The sequence below is a fragment of the Coregonus lavaretus genome, assembly GCF_964263955.1.
Source record: "Coregonus lavaretus genome assembly, chromosome: 12".
Taxonomy (NCBI): domain Eukaryota; kingdom Metazoa; phylum Chordata; class Actinopteri; order Salmoniformes; family Salmonidae; genus Coregonus; species Coregonus lavaretus.
Window position 1 is genome coordinate 57,554,106 of NC_139999.1, and position 19,356 is coordinate 57,573,461.

Sequence of the window (19,356 nt, forward strand, 5' to 3'; positions counted from 1 at the left end):
TTGAAAATCGCCCAGAAGTCTCTCATAGCCTGTCATGTAAAATCTATTTTTTTCACATTTCAAAGCTTTCAATACATTCTCTATGGGTGTCTGTGGGCTTGCACTTACGCGCTTTCGTCATACGTGACGTAACGTTGAACGTAACTAAGACAATGGCGGCTAGAAGCGTCTCTGTTGCGACCTGCAGTGCGGCGTTATTTTATGTTTTTAATTTGTAGACTTAGTTTACAAACATTCTGCCAACCATGGATTTCCAGTGGTTGGTTTTGGACTGATCTTGTTGATCGTGTACATACCCGCTACGAACGGACTAAATAATGAAAACGCTGCTGGCAGCTGAATCCCAATACAGCTGGGAGACTTGGCTGGATGAGTCCCGGACAGAGAAGTGGAGCCGGCCACCTTCACCCTGGTCAGAGCGGACCGCGATCCTGGTAAGAGAGCGACTCTGTACCCCGACATTGAACTGCTTTCTGTGTCATTGCGACCTTACTATCAATTCAATTCAATTTAAGGGCTTTATTGCCATGGGAAACGTGTGTTAACATTGCCAAAGCAAGGGAAGTAGATAGTAAACAAAAGTGAAATAAACAATAAATATTAACAGTAAACATTACACTCAGAAGTTTCAAAAGAATAAAGACATTTCAAATGTCATATTATGTATATATACAGTGTTGTTACAATGTGCAAATAGTTAAAGTACAAATGGGAAAATAAATAAACATAAATATGGGTTGTATTTACAATGGTGTTTGTTCTTCACTGGTTGCCCTTTTCTTGTGGCAACAGGTCACAAATCTTGCAGCTGTGATGGCACACTGTGGTTTTTCACCCAGTAGATAAGGGAGTTTATCAAAATTGGGTTTGTTTTCGAATTCTTTGTGGATCGCTGTAATCTGAGGGAAATATGTGTCTCTAATATGGTCATACATTTGGCAGGAGGTTAGGAAGTGCAGCTCAGTTTCCACCTCATTTTGTGGGCAGTGTGCACATAGCCTGTCTTCTCTTGAGAGCCAGGTCTGCCTACGGCGGCCTTTCTCAATAGCAAGGCTATGGTCACTGAGTCTGTACATAGTCAAAGCTTTCATTAAGTTTGGGTCAGTCACAGTGGTCAGGTATTCTGCCACTGTGTACTCTCTGTTTAGGGCCAAATAGCATTCTAGTTTGCTCTGTTTTTTTGTTTGTTCTTTCCAATGTGTCAAGTAATTCTCTTTTTGTTTTCTCATGATTTGGTTGGGTCTAATTGTGTTGTTGTTGTTGTTGTTGTTGTTGTTGTTGTTGTCCTGGGGCTGTGTGGGGTCTGTTTGTGTTTGTGAACAGAGGCCCAGGACAAGCTTACTTAGGGGACTCTTCTCCAAGTTCATCTCTCTGTAGGTGATGGCTTTGTTATGGAAGGTTTGGGAATCGCTTCCTTTTAAGTGGTTACTATCTGCCCCGTGAGTTCCCCCAATTGTTTGTTACCGTTGTGTACTGTTGATAATCACAAGTTTACTGGAGAACTGAGACCAAGTAGAGACTTTGGACAGGGTGGATATGGTATAATAAAGGCAGTTTATTCAGAGGTAAAGATATCTGGAATCGCGTGCACGGACTCGTGCACGTGTGTAGGTCACCTAAATCATCAGAAAAATTGCCCCTCCTGAGAATTTTTTCAGGAGCCGCCACTGGTGACCAATAACCCGATGGTCACTCTGACAGAGCTCCAGAGTTCCTCTGTGGAGATGGGAGAACCTTCCAGAAGGACAACCATCTTTGCAGCACTCCACCAATCAGGCCTTTGTGGTAGAGTGACCAGACTTAAGCCAGTCCTCAGTAAAAGGCACATGATAGCCTGCTTGGAGTTTGCCAAAAGGCACTTAAAGGACTCTCAGACCATGAGAAACAAGATTCTCTGGTCTGATGAAACCAAGATTGAACTCTTTGGCTTGAATGCCAAGCGTCACATCTGGAGGAAACCTGTCACAATCCCTACGGTGAATCATGGTAGTGGCAGCATCATGCTGTGGGGATGTTTTTCAGCGGCAGGGACTGGGAGACTAGTTAGGATTGAGGGAAAGATGAATGGAGCAAAGTACAGAGAGATCCATGATGAAAACCTGCTCCAGAGCGCTCAGGACCTCAGACTGGGCGAAGGTTCACCTTCCAAGAGGAAAACGACCCTAAGCACACAGCCAGGACAACGCAGGAATGGCTTCAGGACAAGTCTCTGAATGTCCTTTAGCGGCCCAGCCAGAGCCCGGACTTCAACCCGATCGAACATCCCTGGAGAGACCTGAAAATAGCTGTGCAGCTACGCTCCCCATCCAACCTGACAGAGAAGAATGGGAGAAACTCCCTAAATACAGGTGTGCCAAACTGGTAGCATCATACCCAAGAAGACTCAAGGTTGTAATTGCTGCCAAAGGTGCTTTAACAAAGTACTGAGTAAAAAGTCTGTATAAATGTGATATTTCCGTTTTTTTATTTATACATTAGCACACATTTCTAAAAACCAGTTTTTGCTTTGACATTATGGGGTATAGTGTGTAGATTGATGAGGGGAAAAAACAATTTCATCCATTTTAGAATAAGCTGTAACGTAACAAAATGTCAAAAAAGTCAAGGGGTCTGAATACTTTCCAAATGCACTGTATATGGCTACTAAACAGCAAGCTACTAATGTAATGTTACAACCAGCCACCTAAAGCTAGGTTTACCAGCAAATGTTAGCACATGACTGGAGTTGGCTAGTTAGCCTGGCACCAGATGGCTTGCTATGCGCCAAAACTCACATTTGTATCTTGTTAGCAAAACGTGAAACCACTTTAAGCTTAAATCATTTTTATAGCTAGCTATTCAACATAATTGATGAAGGTTGACATATTGGTTATGATTATGCCAGTGGATGCATTTCAATCTCACAAAATTAGAGGTACAGTGAGGGAAAAAAGTATTTGATCCCCTGCTGATTTTGTACGTTTGCCCACTGACAAAGACATGATCAGTCTATAATTTTAATGGTAGGTTTATTTGAACAGTAAGAGACAGAATAACAACAACAAAATCCAGAAAAACACATGTCAAAAATGTTATAAATTGATTTGCATTTTAATGAGGGAAATAAGTATTTGACCCGTCTGCAAAACATGATTTAGTACTTGGTGGCAATCACAGAGGTCAGACGTTTCTTGTAGTTGGCCACCAGGTTTGCACACAACTCAGGAGGGATTTTGTTCCACTCCTCTTTGCAGATCTTCTCCGAGTCATTAAGGTTTCGAGGCTGACGTTTGGCAACTCGAACCTTCAGCTCCCTCCATAGATTTTCTATGCGATTAAGGTCTGGAGACTGGCTAGGCCACTCCAGGACCTTAATGTGCTTCTTCTTGAGCCACTCCTTTGTTGCCTTGGCCGTGTGTTTTGGGTCATTGTCATGCTGGAATACCCATCCACTACCCATTTTCAATGCCCTGGCTGAGGGAAGGAGGTTCTCACCCAAGATTTGACGGTACATGGCCCCGTCCATCGTCCCTTTGATGCGGTGAAGTTGTCCTGTCCCCTTAGCAGAAAAACACCCCCAAAGCATAATGTTTCCACCTCCATGTTTGACGGTGGGGATGGTGTTCTTGGGGACATAGGCAGCATTCCTCCTCCAAACACGCAGAGTTGAGTTGATGCCAAAGAACTCGATTTTGGTCTCATCTGACCACAACACTTTCACCCAGTTCTCCTCTGAATCATTCAGATGTTCATTGGCAATCTTCAGATGGGACTGTATACAGTGGGGGAAAAAAGTATTTAGTCAGCCACCAATTGTGCAAGTTCTCCCACTTAAAAAGATGAGAGAGGCCTGTAATTTTCATCATAGGTACACGTCAACTATGACAGACAAAATGAGATTTTTCTTTTCTCCAGAAAATCACATTGTAGGATTTTTAATGAATTTTTTTGCAAATTATGGTGGAAAATAAGTATTTGGTCAATAACAAAAGTTTCTCAATACTTTTTTATATACCCTTTGTTGGCAATGACACAGGTCAAACGTTTTCTGTAAGTCTTCACAAGGTTTTCACACACTGTTGCTGGTATTTTGGCCCATTCCTCCATGCAGATCTCCTCTAGAGCAGTGATGTTTTGGGGCTGTCGCTGGGCAACACAGACTTTCAACTCCCTCCAAAGATTTTCTATGGGGTTGAGATCTGGAGACTGGCTAGGCCACTCCAGGACCTTGAAATGCTTCTTACGAAGCCACTCCTTTGTTGCCCGGGCGGTGTGTTTGGGATCATTGTCATGCTGAAAGACCCAGCCACGTTTCATCTTCAATGCCCTTGCTGATGGAAGGAGGTTTTCACTCAAAATCTCACGATACATGGCCCCATTCATTCCTTCCTTTACACGGATCAGTCGTCCTGGTCCCTTTGCAGAAGAACAGCCCCAAAGCATGATGTTCCCACCCCCATGCTTCACAGTAGGTATGGTGTTCTTTGGATGCAACTCAGCATTCTTTGTCCTCCAAACACGACGAGTTGAGTTTTTACCAAAAAGTTCTATTTTGGTTTCATCTGACTGTTAAGTTCGTCAATTCAAATCTGGTATTAGGAACAAAAGAGGTCAATACACATCTTCTAAATAGACTAGTATTTTAATTAATGCAAACACTTCAAAGGTAAATATGATGTTCGTATATACGGGTCCACTGAAATACCACGCAGGGCACTCAGAGAACTAATCCATTGTTACAGGTTCTTCTTCAAATACTCTGACAGAGATATTTCCCACTCCCTGCTGGCCAATCATAGTAGAGACTGAGCGTGGTTTAGACTTACTCAGCCTATCCGTTGGCGCACCGGCTGGTCCCAGTCCCTTGGCGCTCCACTGTTGCACACTGTTGCCAGGCATAAGTTTTTATCATAACAACCTGTGGAGTCAGCACCCAAAAGACACCATTCCACTGTACCTACGTTCAAGGACGGTTCACAGACAACAAAGAGGCAGTGTTCGTATCTGTAAGAAATAAAAGTCTTATCTGTCCTACCCCCTAACATTCCTTACATGAATCACAGCTTGTTATGTGAAAAAATTTATATCAGTATAGTACAAACCTTCTATGCTTATCATTAATGCATTCCTTCTAAGCTATTCATCACATACAGATCCAATTATGAGAAAATAGATCCCCACATGACCATATGACATTCTCCCAATCCTCTTCTGGATCATCCAAATGCACTCTAGCAAACTTCAGACGGGCCTGGACATGTACTGGCTTAAGCAGAGGGACACGTCTGGCACTGCAGGATTTGAGTCCCTGGCGGCGTAGTGTGTTACTGATGGTAGGCTTTGTTACTTTGGTCCCAGCTCTCTGCAGGTCATTCACTAGGTCCCCCCGTGTGGTTCTGGGATTTTTGCTCACCGTTTTTGTGATCATTTTGACCCCACGGGGTGAGATCTTGCGTGGAGCCCCAGATCGAGGGAGATTATCAGTGGTCTTGTATGACTTCCATTTCCTAATAATTGCTCCCACAGTTGATTTCTTCAAACCAACCTGCTTACCTATTGCAGATTCAGTTTTCCCAGCCTGGTGCAGGTCTACAATTTTGTTTCTGGTGTCCTTTGACAGCTCTTTGGTCTTGGCCATAGTGGAGTTTGGAGTGTGACTGTTTGAGGTTGTGGACAGGTGTCTTTTATACTGATAACAAGTTCAAACAGGTGCCATTAATACAGGTAACGAGTGGAGGACAGAGGAACCTATTAAAGAAGAAGTTACAGTTCTGTGAGAGCCAGAAATCTTGCTTGTTTGTAGGTGACCAAATACATATTTTCCACCATAATTTGCAAATAAATTCATTAAAAATCCTACAATGTGATTTTCTGGATTTTTTTTCTCAATTTGTCTGTCATAGTTGACGTGTACCTATGATGAAAATTACAGCCCTCTCTCATCTTTTTAAGTGGGAGAACTTGCACAATTGGTGGCTGACTAAATATTTTTTTCCCCCACTGTATGTGCTTTCTTGAGCAGGGGGACCTTGCGGGCGCTGCAGGATTTCAGTCCTTCACGGCGTAGAGTGTTACCTATTGTTTTCTTGGTGACTATGGTCCCAGCTGCCTTGAGATCATTGACAAGATCCTCCTGTGTAGTTCTTGGCTGATTCCTCACCGTTCTCATGATCATTGCAACTCCACCCAGGCCGAGGGAGATTGACATTTCTTTTGTGTTTCTTCCATTTGCGAATAATCGCACCAACTGTTGTCACCTTCTCACCTTGGCGATGGTCTTGTAGCCTATTCCAGCCTTGTGTATGTCTACAATCTTGTCCCTGACATCCTTGGAGAGGTCTTTGGTCTTGGCCATGGTGGAGAGTTTGGAATCTGATTGATTGATTGCTGTGGACAGGTGTCTTTTATACAGGTAACATGCTGAGATTAGGAGCACTCCCTTTAAGAGTGTTCTCCTAATCTCAGCTTGTTACCTGTATAAAAGACACCTGGGAGCCAGAAATCTTTCTGATTGAGAGGGGGTCAAATACTTATTTCCCTCATTAAAATGCAAATCAATTTATAACATTTTTTACATGCGTTTTTATGGATTTTTTTGTTGTTATTCTGTCTCTTACTGTTCAAATAAACCTACCATTAAAATTATAGACTGATCATTTCTTTGTCAGTGGGCAAACGTACAAAATCAGCAGGGGATCAAATACTTTTTTCCCTCACTATATGTGTGGGGTACAGAGATATGGTAGTTCATGTTTACATTTACATTTACATTTTAGTCATTTAGCAGACGCTCTTATCCAGAGCGACTTACAGTTAGTGAATACATTTTTTAAAATTATATATATATACTGGCCCCCCGTGGGAATCAAACCCACAACCCTGGCGTTGCAAACGCCATGCTCTACCAACTGAGCTACATCCTTGCCGGCCATTCCCTCCCCTACCCTGGACGACGCTGGGCCAATTGTGCGCCGCCCATGAGTCTCCCGGTCGCAGCCGGCTGCGACAGAGCCTGGATGTTAACGACTATTATTGCACACATGTGAAACCATGCAACTTATTCTTACTCCTGTACTTCTTTAGGCTTGCCATAAGAAAAGGCTTGAATACTTACTGACTCTAGAGATATCAGCTTTTCATTTGTAATTAATTTGTAAATAATTTACCAAAAAAAAAATCACTTTCACATTATGGGGCATCGTGTCTAGATCAGTCACACAAAATCTCAATGTAATCAATTTTAAATTCAGGCAGTAACACAACAAAATATGGAAAAAGTCAAGGGGTGTGAATACTTTCGGAAGGCACATAACATTTATTTATTAGGCTGTTAGAATGTTGTTGTTCAAAAGATAAGTCATTGGCCCGAAGGGGGGTCCAAAGAGGCCAGGCTTTTCTAGTGTTGGCACGGAGGCCAATCAACACCTGCTCTTTCCATGACATAGACTGACCAGGTGAATCCAGGTGAAAACTATGATTCTTTTTTTTCAATGATCCCTTATTGATGTCACTTGCTAAATCCACTTCAATCAGTGTAGGGGAGGATACAGGGTTAAGGAAGGATTTTTAAGCTTTGAAACAATTGTGACATGGATTGTGTATGTGTGCCATTCAGAGTGTGAATGGGCAAGGTCAATTATTTAAGTGCTTTGAATGGTAGTAGGTGCCAGGCGCACCGGTTTGTGTCAAGAACTGCAACGCTGCTGTGTTTTTTACGCTCAAACATTTCCCATGTGTATCAAGAAGGGACTCATTGGAGTCAACATGGGGTATACAACTAATGTATACCAACATTAGGTGTTTCTAATGTTGGTATACTCAAGTGTATATTTCAAATGAAATTAACTTGCTAAAAATGATAGCCTATTTACATCGACTGGAAATAAATATTGTTTCATGCATTTTCTTCATGTAGGCCTACACCTTATTATAAATAACATAGAGTCCCTTATGTTTCAAAACTTGAGTCTCAAGCTAGGCTATATGAAAACACTGATAATAGGTCAATTGTTGTAGCCTATTATGTGCGAGGCACATCGGAGCATACATTTAAATAACTCACTTTTTAATTCACTGGACTGATGGTCAGTCTCAGCAGAGGGAGGGAGAGAGTATGAGTTGAAGTACAGAAGCGTGTTTAATTATTTCTAAAAGTGTTGAATAAAAACAGAGTTGTAGTGCTGAAAAATCTTTTACAAATAAAATAAATAAAACTCACAGTATGTGGGGTGAATGGGCAAGACAAAAGATTGCCTTTGAATGGGGTATGGTAGTAGGGTCCAGGCACATCAGTTTGAGTGTGTCCAGAACTGCAACGCTGCTGGGGTTCACGCTCAACAGTTTCCCGTGTATCAAGAATGGTCTACCACCCAAAAGACATCCAGCCAACTTGACACAACTGTGGGAATCATTGGAGTCAACATGGGCCAGCATTCCTGTGGAATGCTTTCGACACATTGTAGAGTCCATGCCCCGACGAATTGAGGCTGTTCTAAGGGCAAAAGGGGGTGAAACTCAATATTAGTTTTTGTACACTCAAGTGTATACATCGCTTGAATTTTATCTGATGTTGTATGCATGTTTAGGCCAGTGCTTGACTTGGACTGAAATAGGTACCGGTACAAAATAAATCAGCAATTCTGGAGCCCTATTTTGACAGTAAAATTATAGCCCCTGATATGAGGGCTCCAGACTAACTGGTGCTATTAACATTTTCAGTTGGTGGCACCAGCCCATGATTTGGTTGCATCAACATTATGTCACAGGTCACGCAATAGAAAGATTTAGTAATAAAAAGGGTTATTTGGCTGTCCCCATAAGATAAGCCTTTTTGGTTCCAGGTAGAACCCAAAAGTCATTCACAGTGCTATTGAGATGGTATGATTCAAGAAATAAGTTGTTTCATCTAACATGTCAGGAATGCATGATAAAGATATTTTGATGTGCAACACCTAAACCAGTGATTGGCATGAATTTTGGGTTGACAATTAGGCACATTTTACCTTAAAAATAGGGCTCCAGAATTGCATTTATTTTGCGCAATAGAGATTAATTTGCTTACATCTTGTTGTGTAGGCTACAAATATCACATAGGCTAATTCACTTGGGGCTAATCACTGAGGAAGGGGAAACTTGAAACTAAAACCACAACAGCCTACAGTTTTTTCGGCGACTGTTGCGCAATAAGAATGCATTTTTCTTTTCCTCCATCTCTCTCCATCTAGGCTACTCGGAGCACACGGGAAGAAACAGGGTCAGGGCAAACACTTTCATGCAGGAATCAGGATGCTACTTGACAGTTGCCATGGCGCCCTGGTAGCAGCCTAGACAAAGAGCTCCTGTAAAATTGTATGTATATTTTAAAGGTTTATTTTAGTATTGTTTTGGGGAACAAAACATTTTTGTTTTTGATAACAATTTGTTTTTGTTGCATACTGTATATCTGGTGCTTTTGAGCCATGAATTTGCAGATTGACTGGCAGGTCAACTCTTCTTGGTTTGGCTAGCTAGCTAGCTGGTTAATGTTTTTGTTTGAAAAATGCATCTGGATACAGTACCAGCTTTTCTATTTCACCTGGCTGCCAGTTCCTGATCTTTTGAAAACATGTGAGGAGTCGCTTGAGGCGTGAGAGGAATGGGAGATGGAGGATTTCAGTGCTTAGGCAGAGGGCTCATAGAGAGGTCGACTGGCTACATTTCTGAGCTTTGTGTAGTGAGCTTTCTGTCGCCCAGAGCTGCCAAGGCATCACCCAAGTGGGTGCTTCACAGAGTGGAAGAGGAGGAGTCCAGTGGCTATATGACTCTTTATGGCTATATTGCCATCTACAAGATCATTAGCAGACTCCATCACCATCCTTTACCATCCTCTGACCAGCTCCCTCCGCTGAAGCCATGAACTGACCCTCTGCATCTGCAGAGGATGCAGCATTCAAAGACTTGGCCTTTATTTGTTGACCTGACCTGTCATGATATATTGCTTGCAGGCTCAAAATATAACGTTTTGAGTGATGTGACCAGCTAGAATTTGTAGCTCGCACGAATGCGATCACATCCAAGTGTGGAAGTGAAATTTCCACCTCTCCAGTTTGTCTACCAGCTCACGTTTGCTGCTTATGCTTTAGGCCTACTGCTTATTTAACGCATTATATACACCTTGATTTATTTGACAGCATTATTTGTAAGGATTTGAGGGTTAGTTTAAGAGTTGGGGAAAAAAGGGCAGCAGTTCATCATGAGATGCTGTTGACGATTTTACGCACCGGCCCACCATAGCCAATAAGCGCAGCAACGCAGTTAGCTTAGCGGTTAAGAGTGTTGGGCCAGTTACCGAAAGGTCGCAGGTTTGAATCACCGAGCAGACTAGGCACTAAACCCTAACAAATACTGTATCCCCCCCCCCCGAAGAAATTCCATGTTGACTCCAATGCTTCCAACAATGTCAAGTTGGATGAACATTAAATTGATACTTACAATGCAGGTTCCTTAACCTCCAGTGTCAGACTCACAAGTTGACAGTTACCCTGTGGATAATGCAGAGACAGAAAGTCAGTGAAACAATTCCACACAAGATGAATAATAAGGAACTAGCTAGCTAAATTATACAAAATACTAACTTACATTGGCTAGGGTCTGTCCGTAGGCAGTTAAGGATCCACTGCAGGGAAACATATGTGTCACGCCCTGGCTCTGGGGACTCTTATATGTTGAGCCAGGGTGTTAGTTTCTATGTTTAGTGTTCTATGTTCATGTTCTAGTTCATGTGTTTCTATGTTGGCCGGGGTGGTTCCCAATCAGAGGCAGCTGTGGCTTGTTGTCTCTGATTGGGAACCATACTTAGGCAGCCTGTTTTGCACTTGTCATTTGTGGGATCTTGTTCCGGAGAGGTTTGTGTTTGTTAACCTTAGGACTTCACGTATCGTTTTTGTTGTTTTGTAATTGTTGTTTAAGTACTCATTAAAAGATGTACGCATATCACGCTGCGCCTTGGTCCGTTGCTTATGACGATCGTGACAGAAGATCCCACCAATTAAGGACCAAGCAGCGTGTCCAGGAGCAAACGCCGGAGGTAACGCTAGTGGATGTCCTCCTCGGTTGGGGGAAGATCACCGAGGAGGAGGCCGTCCGCTACCGGAGGGCGATGAGGGAGGATGTCCAGGCAGGAGAGGAGAAGCGGCGCAAACCGGGCCGTCGTCGGACAGGCGAGAGGCAACCCCAATACATTTTTTTGGGGGGGCACACGGCATGGACGACGGGTTTGCTGGAGGCAGCTACAGGGTGAGTTTGTGGACTAGGAGAGGAGGCCACCAGGTTACGGGGGCCATTGGTCAGGAGGGAGAAGGAGAGTGTGGAGGCACGGAACTGAGTAGGCAGCAGAGGGAGCGGAGGTTTATGAGGAAACCCAGTCCCGCTCCTCGCACCAAGCAAGTGGTGTGTGTCACCAGTCCGGTCCGGCCCGTTCCTGATTCCCGCACAAGGCCAGTGGTGTGTGTTCCCAGTACGGTCAGGCCCGTTCCTGCTCCCCGCACTAAGTTAGTGGTGCGTGTTCCCAGTCCGGCCCGACCCGTTCCCTGCACTAAGTTAGTGGTGCGTGTTCCCAGTCCGGCCCGACCCGTTCCTGCTCCCCGCACTAAGTTAGTGGTGCGTGTTCCCAGTCCGGCCCGACCCGTTCCTGCTCCCCGCACTAAGTTAGTGGTGTGTGTTCCCAGTACGGCCCAACCCGTTCCTGCTCCCCGCACTAAGTTAGTGGTGCGTGTTCCCAGTACGGCCCAACCCGTTCCTGCTCCCCGCACTAAGTTAGTGGTGCGTGTTCCCAGTACGGCCCAACCCGTTCCTGCTCCCCGCACTAAGTTAGTGGTGCGTGTTCCCAGTATGGCCCAACCCGTTCCTGCTCCCCACACGAAGTTAGTGGTGCGTGTTCCCAGTCCGGCCCGGCCTGTTCCTGCCCCTCGCACCAAGCCAGTGGTGCGCGTCGCCAGCCCGGCCCGGTCTGTTCCTGCCCCTCGCACCAAGCCAGTGGTGCGCGTCGCCAGCCCGGCCCGGTCTGTTCCTGCCCCTCGCACCAAGCCAGTGGTGCGTGTCGCCAGCCCGGCCCGGCCTGTTCCTGCCCCTCGCACCAAGCCAGTGGTGCGCGTCGCCAGCCCGGTCCGGCCGGTTCCTGCTCCCCGCACCAAGCCTGTGGTGCGCGTCGCCAGCCCGGCCCGGCCTGTTCCTGCTCCCCGCACCAAGTCAGTGGTGCGTTTCGTCAGTCCGGCACAGGCCGTGCCTGTTCCACCGGTGCCTGGTCAGGTACTGGTCAGCTGCTCCACACCGGAGCCTAAGCAATCCGCTCCACCGATGTCCAGTCCAGCTCCAGCCAGCGGGACCAGACCAGGGGCGCTACGGGGGGGGTAGCTAGAGAGTGGTGGTCACGCCCGGAGCCGGATCCGCCTCCGAGGCGGAATGCCCACCCGGCCCCTCCCCTGTTGGGTTTAGTTGGCGCGGTCGCAGTCCGCGCCTTTGGGGGGGGGGGGGGGGGGGGGGGGGGTACTGTCACGCCCTGGCTCTGGGGACTCTTATATGTTGAGCCAGGGTGTTAGTTTCTATGTTTATTGTTCTATGTTCATGTTCTAGTTCATGTGTTTCTATGTTGGCCGGGGTGGTTCCCAATCAGAGGCAGCTGTGGCTTGTTGTCTCTGATTGGGAACCATACTTAGGCAGCCTGTTTTGCACTTGACATTTGTGGGATCTTGTTCCGGAGAGGTTTGTGTTTGTTAACCTTAGGAATTCACATATCATTTTTGTTGTTTTGTAGTTGTTGTTTAAAGTACTCATTAAAAGATGTACGCATATCACGCTGCGCCTTGGTCCGTTGCTTACGACGATCGTGACAATATGATTATTTTTAGCTAGAAACAATGTAGCTTGTTCGCCAGTTCTAGCTATAATGTGGTCAGAGAAACCCAGCGCTCGCTAAAAAGCTAGCTAGCTAGCTAACAAGAAACACAATACTTGGGAAGCAACATTTAACATTAACTAGCTAACTTTGGCAACTAAATTATAACTAACACATACATTACATATATTATTTTATTTTAATTTTTTGAGGGGGTAGATCAGCTTTAATATTGCAAATAGATTGTAACTTCCATCAATGTAGTTGTCTGCATCACTTCCAATCCCCCATATGTTTTTTTTGTTCTCGGAAATATATATGAGTCAATATCACTATGAGGTGCCTTTGGTGTCCTCAGACTCACTCAGTCATCATGAAAATGTAGCAGAATAATGAAAGTCTGAGGTCTTATTATAAGTGGCCAAACATTTGCACACATATCAGTAGAATGATAAGTCTCTAAAAAAGTGTTTCCTTCATTTTATTAAATGTTTTTCATTGGATGTACGTGATTTTTGCATGTCCCACACACTGCTCTGCTAACTACAGTGTGTGTAATAAGTGGTTATTTGTTTTACATGGTTTTACTGTCCACAATAAGTTATTTGATAAAACAAGTAATTTTGATCATGTATATTGTATTTTCATAATCATATTGAACATTTTGCATGTGTCCCTGAAATTGCTGTCCACCCTGTCATTATGGGGTAACTGCCCCTTTAAGAAACCCACTGATGTTTTCAGTGACATCACTACGAGCATTTTGTCTTTCTTCAATGAAGGCTGAAGCAGTGTCTAGTTGCAGAGTAAGTATTTACACTTATGTTTCATAATTTATCATATTATGTGTGTAGTTGGATGTTGTCAAGCTTAACATGTCCACTCTGTCATAGTGAAATATCAATTGATAGAAAAACCTATCAGAACTTTGAAATATATTTGTAAAACAGTACACAGTCAGCTTGCTAACTGTAGTATGTTGCTAAGTGAAGGTCCACCATGTGCTCATTAAATGCTAACATTAGCCAAAAATGTCCACCCTGTCATTGTCCACCCTGTCAGCAAGCCTTCCATGACAGGGTGGACATGGTTCATGACAGGAAGGACATGTGCATAGTTTAGGCCACATACTGATAATGTTACACATATTACAACAGCTATTACACACATTTTATAACAGTACATGCTATACATAGTAAGAATGGACAATATGGACAATTTTTTTGGCGATATCGTATCAGCAAACCTAGTTTGATAATGCAAGCCTAGTTTACTGGGACTGCCAATTAAAGTGTGTAAGGGAACATTTTGAATCGTCTTTTTCAAGGAATGAGATCAAAAGGAGCTGAGATAGCAAGGAGATATCGGGAACGTCGTGATGCTGACCCAAACAGAAGAAGAAAGTACCTTGAGAAAGAAAGGGTCAAATGGAAAAAAAGACAGAGAGACTGGAAAGAAGAAGGGTGTCAATGAGCTCAGTGAGAGAGAGAAGAGGGCAAAAAGAAAGAAATGGAGAGAGGCAAAAAGTCAAGCCAGAGCCAGAAACAGGGCCAGTGCTTTGCTACAGTCAGAATCAAAGCCTGAGGTACCTGCAATAGCTGCCATAAAAGGCACTATGAGAATCCACCAAGCTATCAGTCTGACACCCGGCCAAATGAAATACAGAGACATTTCATGTCTGTGTAAAAGGGAGGAAGGTGTTTTGGACTGCCCCTGCTTTAACCTTCAAGAGGTCACTCTAGCTAATGTTCCTGTTTCATCTGACAAGTCCCCAGCATGTGGAAAGACACCAGATAATCCTAGGAGACCAGAAATGATTGAGGTAAAGCACATTGGAGAGTGGTGCGTCGTTAATTATGACAATGAAGCATACCCAGGTATCATCATGGATGCAGAAGGGCACAGTGTGAAAGTTAAGTGTATGCAACGCCATGGCATAAACAAGTTCAAATGGCCAAGTCTTCGGGACGACATCTGTTGGTACCATGACTGGCAGGTACTTTGCCTAATACCAGAACCACAGGCTCTGAACAAGCGCTCTGTACAGATTGAAGTGTCTGCATGGAAGTATGTGGAACAGCAACTGCAGAACTGAGCCATGTCTCTGCAGAAAGGGAGAGACTGTTTGGAGATGCGTCCAAGTGATCTTTCTGTAATATTCTGTTTTTTCAAATCAACTGTTCTCCACTTAAAAAACATTTATGAGGCCATTCAATGACATTTCACAACGTGTCCACCCTGTCATGCCCAGGGTCCACCCTGTCATGTCACTGTCCACCCTGTTATTTTCATGTTCTATGAAAATAAACAAATTATTTTCACAAGTTAGCAAAATCTTTTGTGTGATTCCTTTATAAACAAATGAGGGCCAAATAGTATTGTTTGAAAGTTTGACCAGATATCTTTTTTGTTAGATTTTATTTAGAAAAGAAAGTGCAACTCTCGCAGATTTTATAGAGAAACAAATAGTTTGCCATAATTTCATTATTATCCAAATACTTTTCTCATAAACTAAAATATATTGTTGAGAAAGTGACTAAATAGTTTTCTGAAAATGTACGTTTTATAATCACTATGTAATTACAATGTATTTATTCTGCTTTGAAATTGTCCATGACAGGGTGGACATATTTTGCTCTTTGCATGTAAATTGTCTGCTTGCAGTTAATTTATAAAAAGTGTGGGAGCTTGACCAATATGCATTTCTAACAGCATAACATATACTTAATACAATGAATATGAAGTTCAACGGAAAATCTCAGCTTTTTGGGGGGGAAATGGGGAAGTCTCAAAGGCACCTTATGGTGATATTGACCCATATACATACATATCCTTTTTTTAAATATATTTTTCTTTATTACTTTCCAACCCCAGCACCCCTTCCCTAATTGGAGTAAACTAGTGAACAACAAAGCTTAGGCCTCTACTTCCAGCTTATATATACTATATACACTTTATGGACACAGTCAATTTTACAATAATTCTATTTTGTTCGTTTTTACTCCTGAACTTCCTCTACCCTCAACCTCTCCGATCATTTTCATGATGTCCATCCGGTTTGCTTCTATATGCCATATCTTTCTAACTGTGCTCTTTCACAAAAGCTCTCAACCTATAACCTATATACTTATTATGGACACAGTATGCTTTACATTAGTTATCTTGTTGTTATTAGTTGTTGTTAGTTGTTATTAGTCCCATCCTTCAACTCCATTCAACACCACCCATCTATCTCTTAACACCATCCATATTGGATTTCTATTTGCCATATATTTTTCAACTTACTTACTTACTTTATTGTCCCCATGGGGAAATTTTGTTGCAGTGTCATGTACACATTTAAAGTGGCGTTAAATACAAAACAAGATTGACAATACAACTTTCAATAACAGTCACGCACCAATAAAAGTAAGAAATAAGAAATAAAACATTTAAAACATTTAAAACAAAGACTAGCCTGCTGGCCTTACGGGGTCAATGGGAACATTTGCCCGAGCTATTTAAGAGGGATATCACACCTGGCACAAATGATTGTCTCGTTCTATTTTTCCTGCTGAGGGGTGCCCTATACCTACGCCCAGAGGGGAGTAATTCAAAGTCCAGGTACAGGGGGTGACTTGGGTCTAAAATGATTTTGTGAGCCTTACGGAGGGCCCTGACCTTAAAGATCTCATCCAGGCCTGTCTGTTTGACTCCAAGTACCTTACTTGCTGTGGTAATAATCCTTCTCAGCATGTTTCTCTGACTGACAGTGGCATTGCCAAACCAACAAACAATACAAAAAGTTAAAATACTCTCAATAAAGGATTTGTAAAACAGAGTCAATATAGTACAGTCTATATTAAAAGAACCCAACTTTTTTAGAAAGTACAGTCTCTGTTGGCTCTTTTTGTAGATCTGGTCTGTACATTTACTCCACTGAAGCTTACTGTCCAAAAAGACACCCAGATATTTATATTCCTCTACAATTTCTATATTCTGGCCTCTGATAGATGTTGCAGAGGTAGGTGTTGTACGCTTCCTGAAGTCTATGCACATCTCTTTGGTCTTGTTAGTATTGAGGACCAAGTGTGATTCCTCACACCACTCTACAAAGTCATCTAGGACCGGGCCATGATGTTCCTCGTCATCATGCAACTGTACTGTGATGTTTTACAAAAGTTCTGATTCCTTCTATTCTCATTGTTTCTACAGATTGTAAATTGAAAATAAACATTTTTGCTAAAAGTATTATTGATCGATTGACTATGACTTTTCAGATCACCCAGTAGTGCTATCTGCAGGGTTAGCTCCAGGTAAATATTGCAATCCTTTAGCCATTCCTGGACCTGTGCCCAAAAACAAGCTACAAATGGACAGTACCAAAACAAAAGATCTAATGAATCTGTCTCTTCGCAGCAAAATCTGCAGAGCTGGGAAGATTGTATCCCCCATATAAATAACATTCTATTGGTAGCAATAATTTTATATAATCATTTAAATTGAAAAATTCTAAGTTTTGAATCCGGCGTCGGTTTAAGGTTGTTAGCTAGGTATGTTGGTTGGAGAAAAAAAGTACACTACGTACCACCATGTTTAGCCAACTGTAGGCTAGCCAACAGGGCATAATTGCTCTTATGTTGCTTGAAAGGCAGAGCCCACAAATGATGGAAAATTAACCTAAACCACTCATACTTGTCAGGTATAGTACACTTTTATTTTATATCACTCAAATATTCAATTAATGGTGGCCAATATTGAGAGATATCCTCACATATATGAAATTACATGATCAATTGATGTTCTGATCATGAAAGAAGTTCATGATAGATGATAGAGCTGAATGTGCGTAATTGTTTGCGTTGGAAATTTGAGGTGATGATATTACAACCGAATAGTTATAACATTTATTTAACAATCCCTTGAAAATGGCATGCAGTTGTCAATGGTTTTAGTGGAGCTTGGGGTCTCCTTGCACCCCAGCAGCCAAATTGATCATTCTGCACCTTATTGTGACGTTTTATTGATAACGAGCTATACCATGTGGGAGGACGACATGTTTCTTTTGAGCCTTAAATGAAAAAATTAGCCCACAATTGTAGGTGGAGATGCTCCCACAGCTTAGAATCCTTAGCGTATTATCACAGATATTTAGACAACCCTTGTTCCCTGAGAAGCACTGGTCCCAATTTACAATTATCGTCTGAAAATCATAATGTCTTTCAGCAGCAACCATACTCCCACTTGTTTTGGAGCAATTATAGAAATTAAAAGCTGCAGGAAGTCAGAGAAAAGTGGAAAGGTAACGCTCTCCTTTTCTACTGTTTGCATCATTCATGATTTTAGCTGAGGCGGTGCGACCAGGGACCCAACCAACCACAGCTGGCCTTGGTACGGCTAAGACCCAAATACAAAATCTGCTTTTGTTTTGGGATACAAATCCTCGTAACTTTCCGTCTCGTTCCTCTGCATAGATTGTTTTTCCAAAGCCGACCCCATTAAATCAATGTGGTGACAGGCATGTTGAAGATACCCCAATGCCGGCCAAGCTAATCTAAATGTGAATAATTAAAATGTCAATTACAATGTAATTCAATTAATTGTGAAATGTGATTTAGTCATTTACTCCGGCCCTAAATGACAGCCGACTGTCTCTGTTTGGGCGAAAAGGCTAAATGCTAATATAAAGCTGCTGGAATTGTGTAACAATACACAGCTTCACTCTACAAAGGCCTACAGTAATTGCTTGCTGAAGAGAGCTGGAAAAGCATGTTAGCTGTGTACAGCTTGGTAGTTGTTGTAGCCTAGTAAATGGAGTATTGATTTTGAGAAGATGAGTTTTGGAGAGTATATAGTTATTTTCCTCGCCGCCTGATTAAACTTTTACTGTTATAATAGCGGCCCAATTCACAAAGCTAGGCAGCTAAAGACACACTCAGTTCATCTCACTACTGTATAGTGTTAGCATGTTACTAATTGCTGGGTTCATGCTGAACCCAAGCCAAAATAAAACCAGTCATCAAAGGGATAAAGCTATCCAAACACTGTGGTCTTTCAGTTGGGTCATCCAATAATCAGTTGTATTGTGTAGTGCTGTGAGAGCTAGACCAGTAACAAAACAAACCTTTTCACCTCTAACCTGACTTTTAACCGGTTTACTCCCCTCAATCTCATAAAAATAAATGAATCAACCATGCATCGGTGGGGGAATTTGGCACTTGAGGCATCCGCATAAAAGCATTTGGAAGAGTTACGATAACAACGCACGCCATCAAAATCCTTTTTATATGTCAATGGGGTTATAGCGGCGGCCCCTTGAGAAGCAAATAAACCTGCAAATAAGGCGAGGCAATTATTTAGCCCAAAAAGCTCAAACTGTCCTATCTGGCTGTGGTCAAAGCTCAATGGCCTTCCCCTTGGCTCCCCTTCGGCGGCTCCAGATGAAGCGGACCAGGAGTGGAGTAGGGGAAGGTGAAAGAAGAGAGAGGAGGCTGGCACTGCTTCAACACTCACCCTGGCCTTCTCCC